The sequence below is a fragment of the Microcebus murinus genome, chromosome 20 (genome assembly GCF_040939455.1).
Source record: "Microcebus murinus isolate Inina chromosome 20, M.murinus_Inina_mat1.0, whole genome shotgun sequence".
NCBI lineage: Eukaryota > Metazoa > Chordata > Mammalia > Primates > Cheirogaleidae > Microcebus > Microcebus murinus.
Window position 1 is genome coordinate 18,831,568 of NC_134123.1, and position 14,201 is coordinate 18,845,768.

The 14,201-nt window shown below is 50.0% G+C and overlaps 1 long non-coding RNA gene across 1 annotated transcript; it reads right to left on the reverse strand.

Annotated features, from left to right (window-relative positions):
* Positions 1–1,886: 1,886 nt before the first annotated feature.
* Positions 1,887–10,371, reverse strand: LOC105858984 (uncharacterized). Its single transcript, XR_001148349.2, has 3 exons — positions 10,234–10,371; positions 4,976–5,056; positions 1,887–2,196 (listed from the first exon to the last, which is right to left on the reverse strand). It is a non-coding gene; the product is annotated as an uncharacterized LOC105858984 (long non-coding RNA).
* Positions 10,372–14,201: the final 3,830 nt, after the last annotated feature.

Genomic DNA, 14,201 nt, shown 5'->3' on the forward strand with positions numbered 1-14,201 from the left:
GCCACAGGGTACTTCTGGGCCTTGGACCTCTAGCTCTGAGCTCAGGGAAGTGGGGGAAGGGAGAGACTTGCTCTGTTGACCCCTCCTCCACTCCCATGCTCAAGGAAAACCTGTCCCCAGAGTGGGCAGGGGTAGGGGGACAGCAGGACCGGGCCAGACACAGTTTCACCCCTGCAGGCACCCCAGACCTGATCGAGGGGCCATTTTCTCCCTCCACATTTCAGAGTATGTTGAAAAGTGGGGAGGGTGTCTGCTCTGCTTGGAGGCAGGTGCTGTGGCAGCAGGGAAGTAATGCCAGCAACGTGCAGAAGCCCGGCCCCTCCCTATGACCCAAGAATAGTCGTCACCCCTATTTCACAGATGAAGATGATGAGGCTATGGAGGTTAAGTAGGCAAGTGGAAGAGCAGGATTTGAACCTGGATCTGTCCAATAACTCTCCTGCTCTATATCATAGCAACTGAGTCCAAAGGAGAGAGGGACAGACGTAGTGGCAGCCACCTGGAGGTGGAATAATAGCCCTGATGCTTCTGGCTATGCCAGGGACCTTGTTCAGTCCCTCCTAGAGATGGTGGTGGCACCACAGACCTGGCACTGCAGAGCTCTTGGAAAATGGGAGCTGGTTTTATAATAATTATCCCGAGGCTGCCAAGAATTCTCACTCTCTGAGTCCTTTCCCTTAATTCATTTTTTAAATTTAAAACTATTTTAAAGCCGAAAGTGGCCTCCTTATATTATAATCATGGCACAAGATTTGACCCTATTACATCCAAATGGGATGTGCCAGGTGTATCCTCCAGCAAACTTGGCCTCAAGGGACCCAGGACTGGGTCCTGAGTCTTGAGTCCTCATCCAGGGCAAGGTCGCCTCCTAGAGGTGATGCTGGGCACATTTGGAACACCCATGACAAGACGGGCTCTACGTGCTCCCAAGACCCCAGAGTGTCTCTGGATGGCCCTTGGAGAGATCCAGGAAGGGCTGTGGCCCAAGGGAACAACCACAGCATGCTGGGTCTGTGCCCTGGTCAGGGGCATAGACTTCCTTCCAAAGTACCTCCTAGAGGAGCCAGGCCCAGGGGCCCAGAGTAGGGTGGGCCTCAGGAGGTGGGTTGGCTACCAGTCCCCCTGGAGCTACCCAGCCCCTCTGGACCTCCTTCTGCAGAGGGCTTGCTCCCAACCCCATGGTTACCATTATAGCTGCTGCTGCAGAAGCCTAGGGGTGTCCCCTAAGGGCCAGCCATGGACACCCACCCACTAGGGAGCTCATCTGCAAGGAGAGTGTTCTGTAGCCTGAGCAATGGCTGGGGACAGGGACGGAGATGGGAATGAGGTGGAGGTTGCAAGATAACCTGACAGAGCTGATGCCTGGGAGGGGGCCACAGCTGATGTCTAAGCTGAGAGGGCTGGAGGAGGGCAGAGGCCTTTTGGCTGCAGCTGGAGCTGGCCTGAGGGGGGAGGGAGGTCAGACAACAGTGTCTGCCCAGCCTGGGCATGTTGGGAGTCTCTCATGTCCATGGGTCATGGTGCCAACTCCAAGGCCACCCTCAAAGGCAGAATGTACTGCTGGCTGCTTAAGATTCAGTGGAGGGGGGATATGACTCTTGGAGCATAAAATGTTCTGGCATTTGTCCCCCAGCCAGAGGCAGAGCCTGGAAAAGGTACCCCTTTTTGAGTCTTACCTGCTCACAAACCCTAAGGCAGACATACCAGGTCATACTTGGGTTTTGTACCACGTGTCACTCAAGCCCTCTGAAGCTTGTTTCCTCCCCTGTAAAATGGAAATGACATAAAGTGAGCCGCACCTGTAATTTGAAATTTTCTAATAGCTATATCAAAAAGGAAAAAGGAAACAAATCATTTTTAATAATATATGTCATTGAACCCAATTATATCCAAAATATATCCATTTTAGTATATATCAATATTTTTTAAAAAGAGATACCTTCCATTCATTTTTTGTATAGTCTTTGAAATGCAGTGTGTATTTTACACTTACAGTACATCTCAATGCCAACTACCCATGTTATCATGTGCTCAAAAGCCACATGGGGCTGGGTGTGGTGGCATGCACCTGTAGTCCCAGCTACTTGGGAGGCCAAGGCAGGAAGATCACTTGAGGCCAGTAGTTTGAGGCTGCAGTACACTATGACTTGCGAACAGCCACTACAGTCCATTCTGGGTGACATTGTGAGATCCCATCTGTAAAAAAAAAAAAAAAAAAAAAAAAAAAAAAAAAAAAAGCCATATGTGGCTAATGGTTACCATATGGGACAGTGCAGCCCTAAATGAATGTCACCCTTTGCAGGGCCATCTGCTGGCAAAGTGTCTGAGAAGGCCCTCTGGCTGGGCCTGCAGCCAGGCAAAGAGGTGGCAGGAATGAGTCAGGTCTGCTCCCAGCCTCTGTCCTCCACAAGAGCAGTCTCAGAACATTTGATGCCAACTTGGCTCCCTCTGCCAGGGCTTTCCTCCCCCAGGAAGCCTCCCTAACCCCCACGGCGCCGCAGCCCGGTGGGCCCTGCCCCAGGCCGCCCACAGGACCTTTACTGTTCCACCAGGACAAAGGCCAAGACCCTAGTCCAGGAACTGACCACAGGAGAGTGTCGGGAGTCAGGAGAGGTGGCAGTGTCCTGAGAAGGGTCTGGCTTGATGGAGGGGACTCATTGGTCTGGGAGGCTTTCCTGGAGAAGGGGCCCCGAGCAATGAAGCTGGCATCCAGGGACAGGGGTTGAAACCTCAGCTGCAGGGAACATTCACCAGACAGAGGAGAAAGGCCTGGCTCTGGCCTAGCATGCATCAACAAAGAGGGGAAGTGTGGCTGGGGACACAGGGGCTCCCAGGTGCTGGAGACTTCAAATACCAGCAGAGCGTTACCATTACTTCCAGGGGCCACGAGGGCCACTGGAGATCTAACGCAGGGGCTGAGGGCATCCTGGGCTGGAGGAAGAGGACTCTTCCTGAGGCTCAGAAAGCACCGGCATCACCACATGGCCCGAATCCACCTTCTAAAGCGAAGTGTGAGTTCTGGCAGGTGCATTTCATCAGCTCCTCCTGCTGCCCCCCTTTGGCCCTGTGATGGGGGGCTCAGGCCTGGGCCCTGGCAGTTTCTGTTTGGCAGTCCATGAGTCCCATCTTAATCCCTCCAGCCGCAATCCAAGTGTTTTTGTCTTCAGGGACATGACAGGGTGAGCAGGTGGCTCCTTTATTCCCAACAGGGGCCGATAACTGGAAGAGCTACCCAACCCCCTAGGCCTTTCCTTGCCGGTCAATGTGACAGGAGAATGTGAGCTGCCCGCTTGGGACCAGCATTGCAGGAAAGGCCTGGGGGCACGTGGGCCCCAGGGTCATCTGGGCTCCCAGAGGTCCCTTCGGTGTGCAGGAAGAAGAACTCAAGGCTCTTTCTCCTCCTCCTCTCTCAGTTCCTGCTCTGACCATGGGTGTCTCGGCACAGGAGTCGCCAGAGGGCCCCCCAGGGAACTGGGCAGCGGGACCTTCCTACTGCCGATCCTGAGTGTTCAGGAGTAGGGTTTGGGAGGGTACAACTTCTTCAGCCAGAGGAAGCCAAATCAGGGATCAACAAGCCACCCAGGGAATCCCAGGACATCTGCACTGACCTTACTATACAGGTGGAACAGCTGAGGCCCAAAGAGGGGACACAGGCTCCTGCGGTGAGCTGGCTGAGAGCTAGGATTTATGACTCCTCGTCCAGTGCTCTTCACTCTATCCGGAGAGGCTTGTGTATCAGCAAGACCCTTGCCCTAAATAACTTCCGCTAGCCTGTCACAGTGCCTAAAATCCTGCCATTGGAGCTTCATTGCTCACAGGTAGCACATGCTCCTCGGATGAATGCAGGTGCCTCTGGGAGGGGCACACAGTCAGTTACACCTTGTGGGGGAAGGATTTTGTCACCTCCTTTTCAGTCTGCTGTGTGACCTCTTTTCTAGGCCTCAGTTTCCCCATTTGTCAAATGTGTCAGTGGGAGGCCTGAAATGCCTGACAGATTTCCTAGAGGCAGAGCCACATGCATGGCCAAGCTAGGGGGCAAACAGCTCTGCATCTCAGGCTCTGGGTGGTCACCCCTACATGTCCCCTAAACTGGAAGGGGATGTGGCACTGGGCCAAAACCAGCAGGGGCCGAAAACTGGAAGAGACGCCCAAGCCCCCAGGCCTTTGCCCGTCAATGTGACAGGAGAATTCATGGACTGAATTTCCCAGAAGCCCAACCTAATGGGGGCCCAGCACTCGATTTAATTGATTTACGGAAAATAAAGACAGTCTATGTTTTTCACATAGCCGAGTCCATGAACCATGACCCATATGACAACGAGGTCTATACTTTGAGAGAAGTTGATGCTTGAAAATGATTTCTCTCCTGGAGGGCAGGGCTCTAATGGTATAATTCCAGGCAGGCACAGGTGAGCTGAAAGATATTTTGGGGGCAGCCAAGCCCTTGAAGGTCTGGCCCCAGCACTAAATCCAGAAGCCTGTGGTTTCTGGGGGCAGTGGAAAGGACCTGGAGGGGAACCCTTCACCCCTGTGCAGCTCTGGTCTACTGGGTGTGGAACTGCTCGCATGCACCCTTTGACCCTGGGCTGGGGGTGGAGAGCTCAGCGCCAACCTGGCTGCTTTAGCTGGCGCCAGCGGCAGCTCCTGCAACTCCTGGGGGTTTGGATCAGGGCATCAGTATCCAGCTTTACAGTCTTTGGGGCACCTGCCTAGGGCCTGGCACCCCCTGAGGTCAGAGGTCATGCTATAGGAGTGTGGAGACATGCAGGTGAGCAAAACTAAACTAGAGGGTGCCTGGGGAAAGGAGAAAAGAAAAATCCTGCCATGGCCGCAAACTTCAGGCTTTGCTTCCTTCCTCTTCTGCCCCTTTTCACACTGGAAACTGGGCTTGCAGCTATTTACACTGAGAAATGAATAGCCAATGCAGAAAAAATGTTTTTTGGCTGGACAAAGTGGCTCACGCCCATAATCCTACCAGTTTGGGAGGCCGAGGCGGGACGACTACTCGAAGGCAGGTGTTCAAGACTAGGCTGGGCAACACAGTGAGACCTCATCTCTACAAAAAACAAAAATAGAAAAATTAGTCAGGCGTGGTGTCCCACATCTGTAGTTCTAGTTACACAGGAGACTGAGGCAGAAGGAGGATTGCTTGAGCCCAAGGAGCCCTGGGTGACAGAGTGAGACGCTGTCTCAAAAAAATTTTTTTTTCTTTTAACTTTTTATTTTAAACTTTTATTTCAAACTTACAGAAAAGTTGAAAAAATAATATATGAATCCCCATAGACTGGTCACCCAGACTCCTCATTTTATCGCATTTGCTTAATCCTTCTCTTTTCTCTCTTCATATCTATATGTCTATGCCTATATCAATGTTTTTGAACTGTTTGAGAATATGTTGCAAACATGATGCCCTTTTATCCCTAGATACTTCAATGCTTTTTCTTAAAAACAAGGACATTCCCTTATTTAACCACAATGCAAGAATCAAAATCAGGAAATTAACCTTGCTTTAAACCTTGGTCAGATTTTGCCAATTGTCCTAACAATGGCTTTTGTAACAACAACAACGACATCCCAGGCCATGCATTGCATTTAGCTGTCAAGTCACTTTATCTCTGTTTATGTGGGACAGTTCACCAATCTCCTTTTGTTTCAGGACACTGATATGGTTGAAGAGTTACTGGTTAGTTAGGTAGTAGGATGTCTCTCAAATTGGGGCTGTTTGGTGTTTTCACATGAAAAGATTCAGATGATGTACTTTTCTTAGGAATATATATAAAAAAGATCCCATGTTGTTTTCAGTGGGTCATATCAATAGATACCTGATGTTGATCTGTCCCTTTACTGGTGATGCTAGCTTTGATTTTAATTGAAGCATAATATATATACAGAAAAGTACATGTTCTTGATGAATTTTCACAACCTGAACACACCTGTGTAACGAGCACCCAGATCAACAAAAGTGCATGCCCTGCACCCCAAACCTCCCACGTCCCCACCAAATTGCTACCTGCTCAAAGTAACCACCATCTCGGCTTCTAACAGCATAAATTACATTGGCCTGGCTTTGAACTTCCAGTGCATGAAATCATTCATTTCAGAAACCTCCCAAGTTTCTGGATTTTTTTTGCTTATGTTTGTGAGATTCTCAGAGTCTATTTTTTATATTGATAAATGTAATGCCTCCCATTATAAGCCTGAAATGAAATGGAAAGAAAATCTAACTTATCTCTGCACACAATTTCAAAAAATCAATTTGCTGACTTGGTTGTAATATACAGCATTGAAGGACAGAAATTTATAACATATAATAAAATATATGTATTCATATATACATAGTTAAAATTTAATTTACATATGCAAATGATGTGATTTTAATAAAATAATATGCATGTCAGTACGTAAATGGTGGGGCACAACAACACTAAAGATGTGGTGAGGCCTCTGATGTTTGTTCCCATATTTTGTAGCTCCATAACATGGCAGCTACATACCCATCCCAGGCAGAGAAAAGTGACTATCCTTGCTGTCATGGTGTGATTTTCCTAGATGATAAAGACTCCTGGTAAAATTACAAACAACTCAAAATACCATCTTCCCTCATTGTACATGACAATTGTGTTCTTGGAGAATTTGCTATATACTAAAACTGTGCAAAAATTACTTTGTGTTTCCAGATAAAATGAAGCAAGGTTGTCGATTCAAATGATGATAAACAGATTGTTCACATCCAGGTGTGACATTCAAAGGTTGAGCAGGACTCAAACAATCCTTTGTTGTGGGAAACTGCACTGGAGGACTCCTAGCACCCCTGACCACCCCAAATGCTAGGGGGTGTCCTCATCCACGTGACAATTCCTCCCAGAATCCTCAAATGCTCTCCAGGATGGTACAACTCTAGGGAATGAGAAGGGAGGCCACGACAAGGGGAGGAGCACCCAAGAAGGGCAGCAGGGTAGAGATTGGGTATGGCCTAAAGGAGGTAGAAGCCCAGCTGGGAACATTGATGGGGGACTCTGAGCTGGGTCCTCCCCCATAGCCAGCTTCTAGGGGAACAGGCTGGTCTCTGGGGGCAGAGGGTAGAAAGACCCTATGTGAACCTTGCTGCCCAAAGCCCAGTGCATTCTGCAGGGGATCTCATTTAATCAGACCTTTTATATGGATATAATTCTTATTCCCATTTCGCAGGTGAGATATCGAGGACCAGACTGGTTAGGACATTTGCTCTGGGTCACACAGCCAGGAGTTGCTGGGTCCAAGATCAGTCTACCTCAGAGCCCAGTCTGAACCTGGGCCATGCTCCAGACCCCTAACAAGAAGTTAACTGGCCTCCCCATCACTTGCCACATCGTGCCAAGGCAGTGTCAGTTCCTGGTGACAAGACAGGCTGTGGAGGGGCAGGTTGGGGCCCCACCAACAGGGGGGACCCCCCCCACCCCACAGGCACGCATACAGTCTCCGTCCCTCCCTCCCTCCATGTGCTAGAGACTCCGCTGGGGAGCTTCCTGCAGTCCGTTTCCGCCCCCTGGTGGTCAAGTGTAAATCTGCAGCTTGGCCCGTAGTCCAACCTAGGCAGTAATCCATCAGGAGGGGCCTGAGCCGGTCTATGCTGGGAAAGACCCTTGCACAAGTTACTACTTGTTAACTATTTCAAATTTGTTTTATGAGACAGGGTCTCACTCTGTCGCCCGAGCTAGAGTGCAGTGGCATGATCATAGCTCACAGCAACCTCAAACTCCTGGGCTCAAGCAATCCTCCTGCTAGAGCCTCCCGAGTAGGTGGGACAACAGGTGAACACCACCACACCCAGCTAATTTTTCTATTTTTAGTAGAGACAGCGTCTCACTCTTGCTCAGGCTGGTCTCAAACTCCTGAGCTCAGGCAATCCTCCCACCTTGGCCTCCCAGAGTGTTAGGATCACAGGCATGAGCTACCCCACCTGGCCTATTTTAAATATTTTTGCTGTTATTTGTGCTCCTGCTTCACCAGTGCCCCAAGCTCTTGCTTCCTCTGCTGGCCAGGGGCTCCAGGACTGGGCAGAGCAGGCAGCTGGCCAGTGCCGCTGAGTACCAATGGACTACCAAGGAGAGGACATGCATGGAGGGCTGAGGCAGGGCCCCCACTGTTCCCCAAAGGTATGGAGGATAGAGGAGTGCATTCCAGGCAGGGGGACAGCAGGGGCAAAGGCCTGGGGGCAGTCACATGCAACTGAAGGTTAGCCTGAGATAAAAGCGGAATTCAATTTGACCCAGTCTCCAGCACAGCTGGGGCATGAGGGTGCCCTGATTACAGTGACAGGTCCTAGTTCTTCAGACAGAAATAGCTCTGGAGCAAGGGAAAGGAGGACAGCTCTGCTCCCACACCCCTCCCACATCCCATACCTCCCCCCCGCAGTCACCACACAGCTGGGGCAGGGTCTGCCCCCCACCCCCCGGCTCAGCATACGTGGGAATGGTTGCCCCCACTCACCAGATGGAGAAATGGAGGCACTAAATTCGGTTGGGGTCCCTTGCACAAGTCAATGGCACATTCAGTCAATGGCAGTGCTAGGGTTCTTGTGTCTGCCTGACCCAAGACCTGGCCTCGTAAACAACCACATCACATGGGGTACCCTGTGCCAGAGGAGGCTCTTGTTTCTTGGGAAAGCAGGTGTAAAAAATGGTGAGGAGCTTTGCACTTTGCACATGAGCCTCAAGATCGACGTGACCCCTTGGTCCTCAGCAGGGAGGAAAAAATACCCAGTTTGGATCCTCAGCCTTCTCCAGAGAAGTGGGTTGTTCTGGGGGAGGTCCGTAGGGTTTGATTGTTGCTACTGGCTGACTAAAGAATGTTTGACTTCCCATGAGTGTGTTTGAAACACACTAGCCCTGCATTTCCCTTGGCGGGGGAGGGGACCAGGCTCAGACAACACCCATACATTGTTAGCACGCATGGAATGAAGGCAATGTAGGGGTATGTCTAAATTATAGTCTTTACCTAAAGATAACTGAACAAAAACACAGCATGGGGAGAGGGTATCTCTCCTGGAGCTCGCCCTCTGGCCTCAGAGATGCCCAGACTGGCCCCTCACATGACTGAATTCAGGAACCTTCCAGGACAGCAGCTTGGCTGGAGGTCAGAGAAGAGGGCCCAGGCCCATCTCAGCCACCAGCTTAAAGCCTGGGGAACCTCAAAAAGTCAGTTCAGGGCCGGGCGCTGTGGCTCACGCCTGTAATCCTAGCTCTTGGGAGACCGAGGCGGGCGGATTGCTCAAGGTCGGGAGTTCAAAACCAGCCTGAGCAAGAGCGAGACCCCGTCTCTACTATAAATAGAAAGAAATTAATTGGCCAACTGATATATATATAAAAAAAATTAGCCGGGCATGGTGGCACATGCCTGTAGTCCCAGCTACCCGGGAGGCTGAGGCAGGAGGATCGCTTGAGCCCAGGAGTCTGAGGTTGCTGTGAGCTAGGCTGACGCCACGGCACTCACACTAGCCTGGGCAACAAAGCGAGACTCTGTCTCAAAAAAAAAAAAAAAAAAAAAAAAAAAGTCAGTTCAGGTCTCTGGACTTGATTTTATATTAATGTTTTAAAGAATGGACATCTTTTCGTTTTTTCCTAGAGGAAAAATACAAAGAATGGATAGATGGGTGTCTCACAAAGTCCACGGGTTCCGCCAGATGTGACTAGCTTTTACAGCTAAGAGGATGGAGGTTGGTGGTGAAACATTTGGAAGTGCTGCAATAAAGTTAGATGGATTCCTTTTACTGCTGGATTTTTCAGAGCCTTGGCCAAGCCATTGTGCATTGTGAGCCTCTTCCAAGGCTGGGTAGGGGGCTCTGGCCCCTTTTCTCGTTTTATGGGGCCGTGGTCCACAGAGCACACTTTAGGAAAGCATGGTGAGATGCCCTCTCATGTCCTTTCCAGCCCTGGCCCAAGGATTGGAGATGGGGCAGGCAGGTGGCTCTGGCTGTAGAATCCAAGCCCTTCCTTTGGCCCACAAGGCTAGGACCTTTGCCCACGCTGCTTTCTCTCCATGGAATGTTTTCTCCCAGATAGAGCCAAGGCTGACTCCCTAACTTCCTCCGGATCTCACCTCAAAGCCTGCCTTACCCAATTTTAACCCCAAGCTCGGTGTCCTGTTCCCTAACAGTGGGTCTCTCCTCAGGCCCAGGTGGGGTCACTGCGGCCCCCGGCACCCCGGCGCTGACACCCTCCGTCCCTTCCCTGCGCGTAGCCCACGGCGCCTCACCGGCTCGCTCCGGCCCGCGCTTCCCTGAGAGCGGCGGGGAGGGGTGCTGGGCACTCGCGGTTTCCTGGAGAGCTACCGTTTCACTGGGTTCACAGGCTGCGGCTCCAAGGCCTCTGCTTGCTGCCCGCCCAGTCACCGCGGTCTCCCCGGCAGGCGCCTGCAGGGCGCGAGCTCGCCGGGCAGCGCCCCCTGCCGGCAGCCTCGCGCGCAGCCGCGGCCGCGAGCGCGGGAGGCTTCTCCTCCAACTTCCTCTTCCCCACGCCAGGCTCCTTGGGCTCTTCTACTGCTTTCCAAACCTACTTTCACGGAAGGATACGAGTCATTTGCAAATGGGAGTGCAAAGGACAACCACAAGGCACACACGACTGCCCTTCCAAGTAGTTTTACGGAGGCTCAGGGAGGAAGTGAGTGGCCCCGGGTCACACAGCAAGTAGGTGGCAGAACTGGGCCTCAGGCTTGGGACTCCCAGAGCAAGCTTCAGCTCTAGCGCTAGCTCTAGAAGCTTAACACAACAATTTTGAGGCCTCCTGACAAACTGGTAAGTCTGTTAGCGCTGTCGCTTCAGGGCAAATTTCAGAATAGGGCTGGAAAAGGATTTGTATTTTTCAAAAATTCCCAAGCCTTTGTCACTAGCACAGCCTCCAGACTTGCTAAATGGTCCCTGAGGCTGCTGCTCTACAGGGATTGATTGCCATTCCCTCTGCAAGAAAGAGGGCCATGTCGGGGTGGGAAGGGTGTGTGCCCAGGTGTGTGGTCAGTCTGGAGAGGACAGTGCCAGGAAAAGTCTGGTTGGCTAAAATGTGGTGAAGTTCAATCACTTGATTTGGGATGGCACAGGTCTCTGGGACAATTGTCTCAGGGCACAGATGTACTCACCCCAGCAAGAAGGCTCTGCTGGGGAGTGACAATGGCACAGAACTGCTGCAGGGGCAAGCTCTTCTGCTTATTGGCAAAGAACAAAGACCCCCTGAGATTTTTACACATGCTCCCTGATACAGGTTACAGTTTTCATAGACTGAAACTGGCTGCCACCATCTCAGGTCCTCAGGTCCTCTTGACACAAGATCATCTTCAAATTCAGCTTTCCTAACATTCCATAGAAAGTCTTGTCTGTATACCTAAGAAATCAGGAGACTTTGCTATAATCATCCAAGAGAACCCTACCCCAGTCAGTCATCTGACTGCTTTTTTTTTTTTTTTTTTTTTGAGACAGTCTCACTTTGTTGCCCAGGCTAGAGCAAGTACTGTGGCATCAGCCTGGCTCACAGCAACCTCAAACTCCTGGGCTCAAGCGATCCTTCTGCCTCAGCCTCCCGAGTAGCTGGGACTACAGGCATGCTCCACCATTCTATATACATATTAGTTGGCCAATTAATTTCTTTCTATTTATAGTAGAGATGTGGTCTCGCTCTTGCTCAGGTTGGTTTCGAACTCCTGAGCTCAAAGGATCCACCCGCCTCGGCCTCACAGAGAGCTAGGATTACAGGCGTGAGCCACCTCGCCTGGCCCATCTGACTGCTTTTAAACTAACTTTCCTTTTCCCCCCTCCAAATTACACAAGTTATACCAGATGGGTAATGTATATTTATTATAGAAACTTTGTAATGTTCACCTTTGTCTCTTTTTTTTTTTTTTTTTTTTTTTTGAGACAGTCTCACTCTGTTGCCCAGGTTAGAGTGCCATGGCATCAGCATAGGTCACAGCAACCTCAAACTCCTGGGCTCAAACAATTCTACTGCCTCGGCCTCCAGAGTAGCTGGGACTACAGGCATGTGCCACCATGCCCCGCTGATTTTTTTGTATATATATTTTTAGTTGGTCAACTAATTTCTTTCTATTTTTAGTAGAGTTGGGGGTCTTGCTCTTGCTCAGGCTGGTGTTGAACTCCTGAGCTCAAACAATCCACCTGCCTCAGCCTCCCAGGATGCTAGGATTACAGGCATGAGCCACCACGTCCGGCCCACCTTTGTCTCTTTAGGATAAAGGAGAAGTTGAATGAGTGGATGAAAGGTGTGCCCATTGGGTAGCCTTAATTTACACTCCCACCTGCTGAAATAGCAACTCACCAACATTAGGTATGTGACCTATATTTTAATATTTGTCAGGTTGGCCGGGAGTGGTGGCCCACGCCTGTAATCCTAGCACTCTGGGAGGCTGAAGTGGGAGGATTGCTCAAGGTTAGGAGTTTGAGACCAGCCTGAGCAAGAGCGAGATCCCGTCTCTACTAAAAAAATAGAAAGAAATTAGCTGAATAACTAAAAATATATGTAGAAAAAATTAACCTGGTATGGTGGTGCATGCCTGTAGTCCCAGCTACTCGGGAGGCTGAGGCAGGAGGATCGCTTGAGCCCAGGAGTTTGAGGTTTCTGTGAACTAAGCTGATGCCACAGCATTCTAGCCTGGGCAACAGAGTAAGACTCTGTCTCAAAAAAAAAAAAAAAAAAAAAAATTGTCAGGTTGATTGACAAAAATCAATACATCATTTTCATTCCCATTTCTCTGGTTTTGAATGAGGCTGAATATTTTTACATATTTTCTCCAAAAATGCCAGTTGAGCTGTCTGTTCCCTTTCTCAAAGGAAACATAAAAGTCCTTTTCCTTCTTTTTTATTTTTCTTGTAAAACTTTGGGACAAGGAAACCTTGAGAGACCAGGTGAGGGACTTTGGCCATCATATGTAGAGTGACTAAACTGGTTATAGCCTCTAAACAAAAGTGCCAGCACATACAAAATCCTTAGGGGTGCATTTTTACTTTGGAAGTGGGTGTGTGTGGTAGCTTAGAAAAACTCTGAGGTTTCAAACTTAGTGGAGTGATGTAATTTTTCTCAGGAAAGTGGCGGGGGCAGCCATCTGTGTGTCTGCAGTAGTCAGCCCAGTGCCTGACACACTGTGGGCACCCAGAAAAGCCTACAGATTGAGTAATTAAACACTGCTGCCTGTGTCCTAAAGATAACCTTTGTAACCCCAAATGAACTCGCTGTGCAAAAAAAAAAAGTGTGCTTCCCAGTTGTCTTGCACCCATTTAGAGTTATTTTTTTTTTTTTTTTTTTTTGAGACAGAGTCTCACTTTGTTGTCCAGGCTAGAGTGAGTGCCGTGGCGTCAGCCTAGCTCACAGCAACCTCAATCTCCTGGGCTTGAGTGATCCTTCTGCCTCAGCCTCCCGAGTAGCTGGGACTACAGGCATGTGCCACCATGCCCGGCTAATTTTTTTTATATATATATCAGTTGGCCAATTAATTTCTTTCTATTTATAGTAGAGACGGGGTCTCGCTCTTGCTCAGGCTGGTTTTGAACTCCTGACCTTGAGCAATCCGCCCGCCTCGGCCTCCCAAGAGCTAGGATTACAGGCGTGAGCCACAGCGCCCGGCCGTAGAGTTATTTTTAGTTTGGGTCTGAAACAGTCCACTTAACGTCCAGGAAGAGAGAGACTGAAAATCCTTTTTTTTTTTTTTTTTTTTTTTTTTTTTTTTGAGACAGAGTCTCGCTTTGTTGCCCAGGCTAGAGTGAGTGCCGTGGCGTCAGCCTAGCTCACAGCAACCTCAAACTCCTGGGCTCGAGTGATCCTTCTGCCTCAGCCTCCCGGGTAGCTGGGACTACAGGCACGCGCCACCATGCCCAGCTATTTTTTTTTTTTTTTTTTTGAGACAGAGTCTCACTCTGTTGCCCCAGCTAGAGTGCCATGGCATCAGCCTAGCTCACAGCAACCTCCAACTCTCCAACTCCTGGGCTCAAGCAGTCCTGCCTCAGCCTCCCAAGTAGCTGGGACTACAGGCACGAGCCACCATGCTGGCTAATTTTTTCCACATGTATTTTTAGTTGTCCAGCTAATTTCTTTCTATTTTTTTCGTAGAGACAGGATCTCGCTCTTGCTCAGGCTGGTCTCAAACTCCTAATCTTGAGCAATCCTCCCACCTCAGCCTCCCAGAGTGTTAGAATTATAGGTGTGAGCCACCACACCCGGCCGAGA